This window comes from Chinchilla lanigera, unplaced genomic scaffold (assembly GCF_000276665.1).
Source record: "Chinchilla lanigera isolate Chin_1 unplaced genomic scaffold, ChiLan1.0 scaffold00067, whole genome shotgun sequence".
Lineage (NCBI taxonomy): Eukaryota > Metazoa > Chordata > Mammalia > Rodentia > Chinchillidae > Chinchilla > Chinchilla lanigera.
Genome location: NW_004955468.1, coordinates 12,714,073 through 12,723,896, shown reverse-complemented (window position 1 = coordinate 12,723,896; position 9,824 = coordinate 12,714,073). Strand labels below are relative to the sequence as shown.

General features: G+C 38.1%; 1 pseudogene; it reads right to left on the bottom strand.

Moving 5' to 3' along the window:
• Positions 1 to 3,993: 3,993 nt before the first annotated feature.
• Positions 3,994 to 4,819, bottom strand: LOC102023347 (annotated as a pseudogene).
• Between the last annotated feature and the right edge of the window lie 5,005 nt (positions 4,820 to 9,824).

Here is a 9,824-nt window from a genome sequence, read left to right as displayed (position 1 = left end):
GTTTCCATTTTCTGATATCCTTTTTGATCTCAGTTTTTGGAGTACTTCAGTTTTTAGTGTAAACATCTTTTGCTTCTTTTGTTAGATTGATTCTAAGTATTTTCTTTTTTTCAATGCTATTAGGAAAGGTGTCATTTCCCTAGTTTCTGTCTCAGTGAGTTTGTTATTTGTGTATGGGAAGGCTATTGATTTTTGAGTGTTGACTTTGTATCCAATGATGCCATGAAATTTGGTTATTAAGTTTAGAAATCTTTTGGTGAAGCTTTTGGGGTCTTCTATATACAGTATATGTGTTGCTGAAGGAAGCACTTCTCTATGTAGAGCGTCAAGTCATCTGAAAATAATAATAATTTAACTTCTTGATTTCCTACCTTTATTCTTTTTATTTTTTTCTCTTATCCAATTTCTCTGCCTAATGTTTCCAGAACTGTATTGAATAAGACTGGTGGTAGAGGACATCGTTGTCTTTTTTTTCTGATTTTAAAGTGAAAGCTTTCAGGTTTTGAACATTTATTATGATGTTGGCTGTTGGTTTGTCATAGATGGCGTTTGTCAGATTGAGATATGGACCATCTATTTCAGTTTTCTGTAGGGTTTTTATCATGAATGGATGTTAAACTTTTGTCAAATGCTTTTTCTGGTCTACTGAGACAATCATATGATTTTTGTCTTTGGTTCTGTTGATATCTTGTATTACATTTATTGATCTGTGTATGTTAAACCATCCCTGCATCCCTGGGATGAATCCCACTGGGTTGTACTGTATAATCTTGATGATTTGCTGCATTCTGCTTCCTTGTATCTTATTGAGACCTTTTGCATCTGTGTTTATCATTGGCCTGCAGTTCTTTTTCTTATTTTTTGGTGGGGTCAATCTCTGGTTTTGATATCAGGATAATATTTTCTTCTAGGAATGACTTTGGCAGTATTGCTTCTCTTTCAATTTCATTAAAGAGTTTGATGAGTAAGGGCATTAGATCTTCTCTAATTTTTTAAATAGAATTCAGCAGTGGATCCAACAGGATATGGGCTTTTCTTTGTTGGTGAGTTTTTTAAATTATATTTTTGATATATTGACTGATACTGGGTTATTTAGAATTTTTATATCTTCTTGATTCAATGTTGGTAACTCATATGTATCTAGGAATCTGATCATTTCTTCTGTGTTTTCCATCTTCTTAAAGTAGGTATTGATGATCTTTTGGATTTCTGTAGGATCTATTGTGATTTTACCTTTTTTCTTTCTAATTGCATGAGTTTGAGTCTTTTATTTCCTTTTTGTGATAAGGTTGGCTAAGGGCTTGTCAATTACATTTAAGAAACAGAGTCTTTTTTTTTTTTTTTTTGTCTTTTACAGATGGGGTTTTCATATGCATTTCAGGCTGGCTCAAGCTCACTTTGTATCTCGGGCTGGCCTCAAACTCACAGTGATCCTCCTGCCTCAGCTTCCCAAGTGCTGGGATTATAGGTGTGTGTCACCATGCCTGGCTTGTCAAATTTATTTAATCTTTCAAAGAATTTTTCAAAGAACTCTTTGATTCATTGAGTCTTTGTATTGTTTTCTTAGTCTCAATTGCATTAATTTCTGCTATGATCTTTATAATTTTCTCCCTCATATGTGTTTTAGCCTTGACTTTTTCTTCTTTTTCTAGAAGTTTGAGGTTCAACATTAGGTTCATTTGAGCTTGTTCTGTTTTGCTGATATGAGAATTCACCACTATAAATTTCCCTCTTAGGACTGCTTTCATTGTGTTCCATAAATTCCAGTATGTTGCACTGGTGTTATCATTTATTGTAGAAACAGTCTAATTTCTTCTGTAATGTCATCTGTGAGCCATTGTTTGTTCAGGAGGGTGTTATTTAACTTCCATGCATTTATGTAGCTTTTGTGGTTTCTTTTGCCATTTATTTCCAATTGCATTGCACTATCATCAGATAATATGCTTGGGATAACTTCAGTTCCTCTGCATTTACTTAAGCATGTTCTAGGAGCTAGTATGTGGTTTCTTTTGGAGAACATTCCATGTACAGCTGAAAAGGATGTATATTCTGATGTTGTGGAGTGGAACACTCTGTGGACATCTGCTCAATCCATTTGTTCACATGTCTGGTTTAATTCTGAATTCTTTGTTGATTTTTTGTCTACGTATGTATTTGTGACAGTGGCATATTGAGGTCCCTCATTACATTTCTTTTAGTGCTTAGTGAATTTTTCATGTCCCTTAATATTTGTTTTATATAGTTGTGTGTGCCTGTGTTTAGTGCACATATATTTATTTTATTTTATTTGTTTGTTTGTTTTTCTTCCCATACCAGGAATCGAACTCATGACCTTGCACTTGCCAGGCAGGTGCTTTGCCGCTGAGCTAAATCCCCAGCCCCCTGCATATATATTTATGATTGTTATCTTTTCTTCTTTGAATTTTCCCTTAACAAGTATGTAGTGACCTTCTCTGTTTCTTTTTTTTTTTTTTTCTTCATCTCTTTTGATTACTCTTGGCTTGAAGTTCACATTGTCTGCAAATAGACTAGTTACCCTTGCTTTTTGGGTTCTTGTCACATACAGTATTGTGTTTCGTCCTTTGACTTTCAGTCTTTAAAGTTTTTTTTTGAGTTAAATGTGTTTTCATATACAGCATATTGTTGGATCTTGCTTCTTGATCCATTTTGCAAGTCTATTTCTTTTGATTGGTGAATTGGGACCGTTTACATTGATGGTTATAACTGACATGTATTGCTTATTCTTTTCATATTATTTTCTTGCTGTTGGTTCCTTGTCTTTCCCCTCTGTTCATTTTCTTGCCCTGCTTGATATCTTCTTTCTGTTGGTGTTCTTGGAATTGTGATCTTCATTATCTCTTTCTAGAGAATCATTCAGACCACTTTATAGAGCGTATTTTGTGGTCATGAATTTCTTTAGTTGTTCTTTATCATGGAGGTATCTTATTCATCCATTAATTCTGAAAGATAGTTTTGCAGGGTAAATCAAACTGGGTTGCAAGTTGTTTTCCTCAGGACTTGAAATACTTTGCTCTGACTGGGTGTGGTGGTGCACACCTGTAATCCTAGCACTCAGGGAGGCTGAAGCAGGAGGATTATTGTGAGTTCAAGACCATCCTGGGCTACAAAGTGAGGTCAAGGCCAGCCTGAACTACATAGTGAGACCCTGTCTCAAAAAGACAAAAAAAAATTTTACTCCAAGGTCTCCTTGACTTAAGGGTTTGTTTTGAGAAGTCTGGTGATTCTGGTGGGGTTTCCTTTCTAGGTGATTTGTTTCTTTTCTCTAACAGCCTTTAATATTCTATTCTTGTGCTATATTTCTGGAATTTTTATTATTATATGCCTTGGTATGAATTTTTTTCTTTTTGCTCATGAGTAATTGGAACTCAATATGCCTCACTTACCTGTAGTTCGAATTCTTTTTCCATGCTTGGGAATTTTCTGCCATTACTTCTATAAACAGTTTTTTTAATGTTATTTGTGCTGACTCCTGCTTTTTTCATTGACTCCCATCAATCTTAGTTGTTCTTCTTTGCATCACCTTGCAGCTATTGGATTGATTTTTAAAAAATTATCCCTTGCTTATTTTAAGAGATCTTTCTTTTTGTGTGCAGTAACTGTGATCCTATCTTTTAGGTCTGATATTCTGGCTTCACTTTCATTCAGTCTGTTTTTCCAACTTTCAGTGGAATTTTTTTAATGATGAGTTTTTTGAGACAGGGTTTTGCTATGTAGTTTAGGCTTGAACTCACTATGTAGCCCAGGCTTGATCTGAAATTTCAGCAATCTTACTGCCTCAACCTCTCCAGTGCTGGGATTATAGGTATGTGCCACTACGCCTGGCTCAATGGAATTTTAAATTTTCTGGATATCTGTTTGAATCTGTTTAATGGATTCCATTTCTTTCCTATGTTAGGAAAGAAATTCATGGTTTCCATCACTTTCCTATGCGTATTTATTTATTTATCTTCTTCTTCTTTTTTTTTTTTTTCAATTTGGAAGCAGACACTTTTATTAACTGACCAAATCCTAAAAACACCACGGTACATACCTTAGTTCATTCTTCTAATAAGCCTGTTGATCTGGTCTTCCCTATTGCCAGCATCGCCGCCTTCCACAAAATGGGTGGTCTTTTTCTTCATCCCACCGCATGGAGACGACAATTTGAAGGGCCACAGGAAGTTATTTGCTTCTTTGAAGCGTTTTCCAACAGTATAGATCTCATGGATCAGATCCTCCATGCAGATGATGCCATATTTACCAAGAGATCGAGCGATCAGTGAGTTATCTGTCAAGGCAATTCGCTTCTTATTGATTTTGCCATAGCCACGCTTGTATATTAGTTCATTTACTGACTTCAGGTTTGGGTACCCCCATGCAATATACGGTTCCACAATTCTCAGCATGTTAGTGGAAGCCTTGTTGAGCTTAACGAAGGTACCATTGAAGATTTGGCGAAGGCAAAGAAGCTGCAACACCTTGCGAACCTTTGGGCTTACACCATTGATACCCCTGATCCGGATGACAAATGCCAATTTGGGTTCTGCGGGTACATAGAAGTTGCCAGTTTTCCTTGCCATCCTCGCCATCCGAATCTCAGTCCGGTACATCTGTCTGTACTCCTTGTGGTAGTACCTGGCTTTTTCATAGATGAGCTTCCTCCGGGCCTTTCGAAGCGTCTTTTGGGCAAACTTCTTTCTCAGGCGCTTTACCTTCAGCTCTGTGAAATGTCTTCGCTTTTTCTTAAGCGTTTCTGGCACAGCAGGAACCTTCTTTTTCTTCTCCTCGACAACCTCCATGGTTCCAGCCGGAAAAGAGCTATTTATTTATCTTCTTGAGACAGGTTATCCTATGCAGTTCAGGCTAGTCTTGAATTTACTTTGTAGCCCAGGCTGGCCTCAAACTTGCAATGATCCTCCTGTCTCAGCCTCTTGAGTACTGGGATTATAGGCATACACCACCATGCCCTGCCCACTTCTTTATTTTTTAATCTATGTCTACTCTAGACTTTAATCTAAGAGACTTAGATTAAAGTCTAGAGTAGACATAGACTTAGAACAAGTCCTTTATTATAGTCATCATGTCTTGTTTTACACCTGAGAGATTATTTCTTCTTTAATTTTCTCTGTAGCCTCATACATCTGTTTTTTACTTCTGCTGTATCATTCCAGAAAACTCAGGTTGGTGGTTTCTGATTTCTTTTATCTTGTTGCTTCCTGGATTTGTCCCAGGTGGGCTTGAGGTCTGAAGTTGCATTTTGCTTCTGCATATTGTCATTTTACATTTTTAAAATTTTATTTTCTTTTTGTGTTGATGCCTGTAAACTTCTTATAGTAGATAGCTTTATCACTAGTATCAAGATTCCCCAGGAAATGTCTATTCCTCAGAGATGCCTTCAAGGTGTAGGTGGTTCTTGGTCTTGCTATCTGTCCCAAGATCCTAAGTTCACAGTTTATTAAGGATGATATGTTGCTCTCTCTTTGACTCAGCACCCACTCCTATGGTACTGGATTATGGCAATGGTTATGATCCCAGACAATCATAACATTACCACAAAGGGAGAACAATTGAGTACAACAGGCATGACATCCTGGCTAAAGTAGTGTGATTAACAGTAACAATAGCATCAAGCAGAGCCTAGAAGGTGATAAATTATGGTAACTATTAATTTAGTACCTTTAACCATAGGGACATAGGGACAGAGAGACTAGAGACAATATTCACTCATGTGAAGATATCATAAAATCAAGAGATTTTGGAGGAAAGAGAGAAAAAAGATGAATATTATAGGGGATGGTGACTCAGCATATCATTCTTAAATTAGAGTAGTCTTAGTCTTAAATGCAAGCCTCAAATGTGTCTTGAGAAACATCCCAGAAGGGTTAACTTTGCCCTGGGATGTTTCCTTAAGGACAGAGAACACCTGGGCCTAGATAACCATCTATGACCTTGCCTGTGTTGTTTCATCCCTTCTTTGGCCCTAGATAAACATTGTAACCATAAAGGAAATGTATGGTTATCTAAAAGGGGACATACAGAACAGAATGTGGAAAGTATGTATTATTGTGGTTGGGCTCATGACCTGGGCCTGACCCCGTCACATGGGACAAGGAAAACAATGTGTGGCCATCTGTGTCAATGGCTGCAACATTCCAATCTGTTACCATAGAAGCCAAAGGTATATTTAAAGTTGGAAACAAGGACAGGCCATCCCTAACATTCCCAACTTGCTAGTTGGGGATGTGCGGTGACTGGCCTAAATTCAATAACCTCTGTTTTTCCCTAAAATTGAATCATTCGGTCTTCCATGGAAATTACCCTGTCTGCTGCTACAATACAACAGAACACAAATAAAGGTAAAGACCTAAGCAACTGAAAAACTAACAAAACAAAACAAAACATACCAGACAGAAAAAGGAAAATAAAACAAAGAACAAAAAAATAACAAATTCCTCTGGTGTCCACAGTTGTGTGGTAGTGTCCACATCAGATCCTGAAACTGCTGGGTAACCCAGCCAGGTCATTAGTAGGATTAGTGCTGGGCATAGGGCTGATTTTGGCCTCCAGATGTGGGGGCTGGGGCAAGAGTCTTCAGCCAATCACTTTCTGTATGTTCTTTGGCAGCCCACCTGATCCTTACCCTGTTTGTCTCTGTGTTGCTCTCCCAGTTGCTATGGCACCTCAGATAGAGACAGCCTGAGGCTACTCCATCCTGTGTACAGTTGGCTTCTCCCAGTCCTTGTACAGTCTTCTCTGTTCCATTTTCATTGGCACATCTCTGTCTTTTTTTGCTCTTTTTTCAAGATGGGATGGGGTGGGGTGACTCTGCTCCTGCTGCCACTGCGGGGACAGTTGGTCCCACTTCAATCTTCTCTGCCCTGGGGAGAGTGCCAAGCTCCTACTCATTTTTGTGGTACTGTGCAAGATTGCTTAAATTCTCTCAAGCCACTGATCACAGGGTGGGAAGGGTCATGCTCTTCTACTCACTACCTTTGCCGCAACTGCTGCCACCATGCCACCACCAGCACTAGCACCAGCACCACCAGCACCAACCACCACTGCTGCCTAACCTTACTGACACACTGATTCTGCCTCCCTGTGGAGACAGTCCATGGCTGCTTGGTCCCACCTCCATCTGCTGTCCCATAGGGGGGACTGCCACAGCTGTTTGTTTATGTATTTATTTATTTATTTATTTTGGTGGTGGGAATTGAACTCAGGACCTTGCACTTGCCAGGCAGGCGCTGTGCCACTGAGCTATATCCCCAGGCCTGCCACAGCTGTTTAAACCCTGTGCATCTGCATCCCTCTCTTAAGGTAGTGCACATAGGGCAGGAAGGGTTGTGGACTGCTTTGGCCCATGACCTTGTTGTTGCTTGGGAGTCCAGTTAGCTGCTAGGGTACAGGACAAAAAAAACAGCTGGTGGCCCATTGGGGAGGTAGCAATGCTGGTGAAATCTGCTGCTGAGCTGCCACATTCTCTGTGCAGAGGATGACAAAAGAAGCAAGGGACCTTCGTCTCAAACCTATTCTATTTGGCTTGAATTAGCCACACATTTGCAGCTGATTGGTTTGTTAGAGACTTCTCACTGTGGTGATTCTTACTCAGCAAGCAGGTGGCAGTGCCATCAGCAGCCCTGTGATCTGGATTGCCATTTCATAAAGTCCTATGTCTATGTTTTGTTTGATTTACAAGTCTCTTATTGCAGAATGATTTTGGCATCAGGGTGTATGTCCCTCCCTTTCCTCCAGTTACCTGTGTTTTTAGTTGATTTTCTCTGAATAGCTCCAACATGGCTCCTCCTCTATTTAGCCATATAGAATCCCACCTCATTTCTTTTCTTTTTTTTTTTTTTTTGGTTTTTCTCCGGTACCGGGAACTGAACTCACGACCTTGCGCTTGCCAGGCAGGCGCTTTGCCACTGAGCTAAATCCCCAGCCCCCCCACCTCATTTCTAATTGTTTTGATTTAAGTCTTTCTTTTTGGCAAGTGTAACTAAGGATTTGTCCATTTTGTTTATTCTTTCAAAGTACCACTATTCAACTAACTGATATTTTTATACTTTATTGTGTCTGTCTCATTAGTTTTATTTATTTATTTTTATTTATTTATTTATTTTTTTGGTACCGGGAATTGAACTCACGACCTTGCACTTGGCAGAGTCTCATTAGTTTTAATTCTTAACTTTATAATTTCCTTCCTTATATTAGCTTTGGATTTTGATTGTCCTTGTTTTGCTAGGACCTTGAGGTGCATTACTAGGTTATTTAATTGGGGCTGCTCTGTTTTTCTAATGTGGGGATTCATGTCAATAAACTCTCTTAGGATTATTTTCATTGTGTCCCATAGGTTCTGGTAGGTTGTTTTATTTTTATTTTTTTGGTTTTTTTCCGGTACTGGGAATTGAACTCATGACCTTGTGCTTGCCAGGCAGGTGCTGTGTCACTGAGCTAAATCCCTAGCCCCTGGTTCTGGTATGTTGTTGTGGCATTATTGTTTTATTCCAGGAAGTGTGTAATTTCTTCTTTGATCTCTTCTGTGACCTACTGATTATTCAAAAGTATATTATTGTTTAGTTTCCAGGTACATTGGAACCTTGACTAATGAACTCAATTTGTTTGAGAGGGCTGGTTGTCACTCAAGTCAATGGAACTGATCAGAAGATGCAGAAAGAACTCCAAATACATTCAGCCACCTTATCTTCAACAAAGGAGCCAAACACATCCACTGGAACAAAAATTGCCTCTTTAAGAAATGGTTCTGGAAAAACTTGTTTTCTACATGCTGAGGACTAACCCTAGTTCTATGTCTCCTATCATGCACTAAACTGAAATCAAAATGGATCAAAGATCTAAATATTAAAACAGGAACACTAAGTCAGATGGAAGGGAGAATAGGCAGAACTATTGAAAACATTGATGTAGACAAAGGCTTTACGAAAAAACCCCAATTGCATGGGAAATATTACAAAGAATCAACAAGTGGGATCTCATCTTATTAAATGGCTTTTGCACAGCAAAAGAAATCATCAACAGAGTGAAGAGACAGCCCAATGTGGGAAAAAATTTTTGCCAACTGTTCCTCAGATGAAGAAGTAAAATATAGAAAATATAAAGAACTCAAAAAAATCAGACCCCCTAATTTTTTTATTTTTAAAGATAAAGAATGAAAACACATTAACAAACAAACATAAACAAAACAACACCCAAACAATAGAAACAATACAGAGTTTCAGACAAGGTAATAGAAAATTAACAATGGTTATTGTATTACATATTTTTATCTTCAAATTGGTTACTCAGTTAAACACATATAGGCATTTAAGATTGATCAAACAATTAAACATTAACTCTTCCTTTCAATAAAGCAATAGAAGTTGGTGGTACAACTCTCTCAGTTATCCTGTGTGTGTGTGTGTGTGTGTATATATATATATATATATTCTTTCCTTCTTTCTTTTTCTCTTTTTCTTCATCCCAGTTGTTCCTTCCTTTTGAATAGTTTCTTACCCTTTCACAATATCTATTATACCTTTCAGATTTTATTTACTCTTTCAGTTTCCTATACCAGTGAGACAATATGGTATTTACACATGTGCAGACCACTTAAATTTAAAGTCAGTCCAAAAATGGGCATCTGAGATGAATAGATATGTCTCAGATGAAGAAACACAAACAGCAAATAAATATATGAACAAATGTTCAACATCACTGGTCTTTTGAGAGCTCCAAATTAAAACAACAGTGAGACTCCATCTCACTCCAGAAAGAATGGCTATATCATCAAGAAATCAACCAATAACAAATGCTAGGGAAGCTGTGTG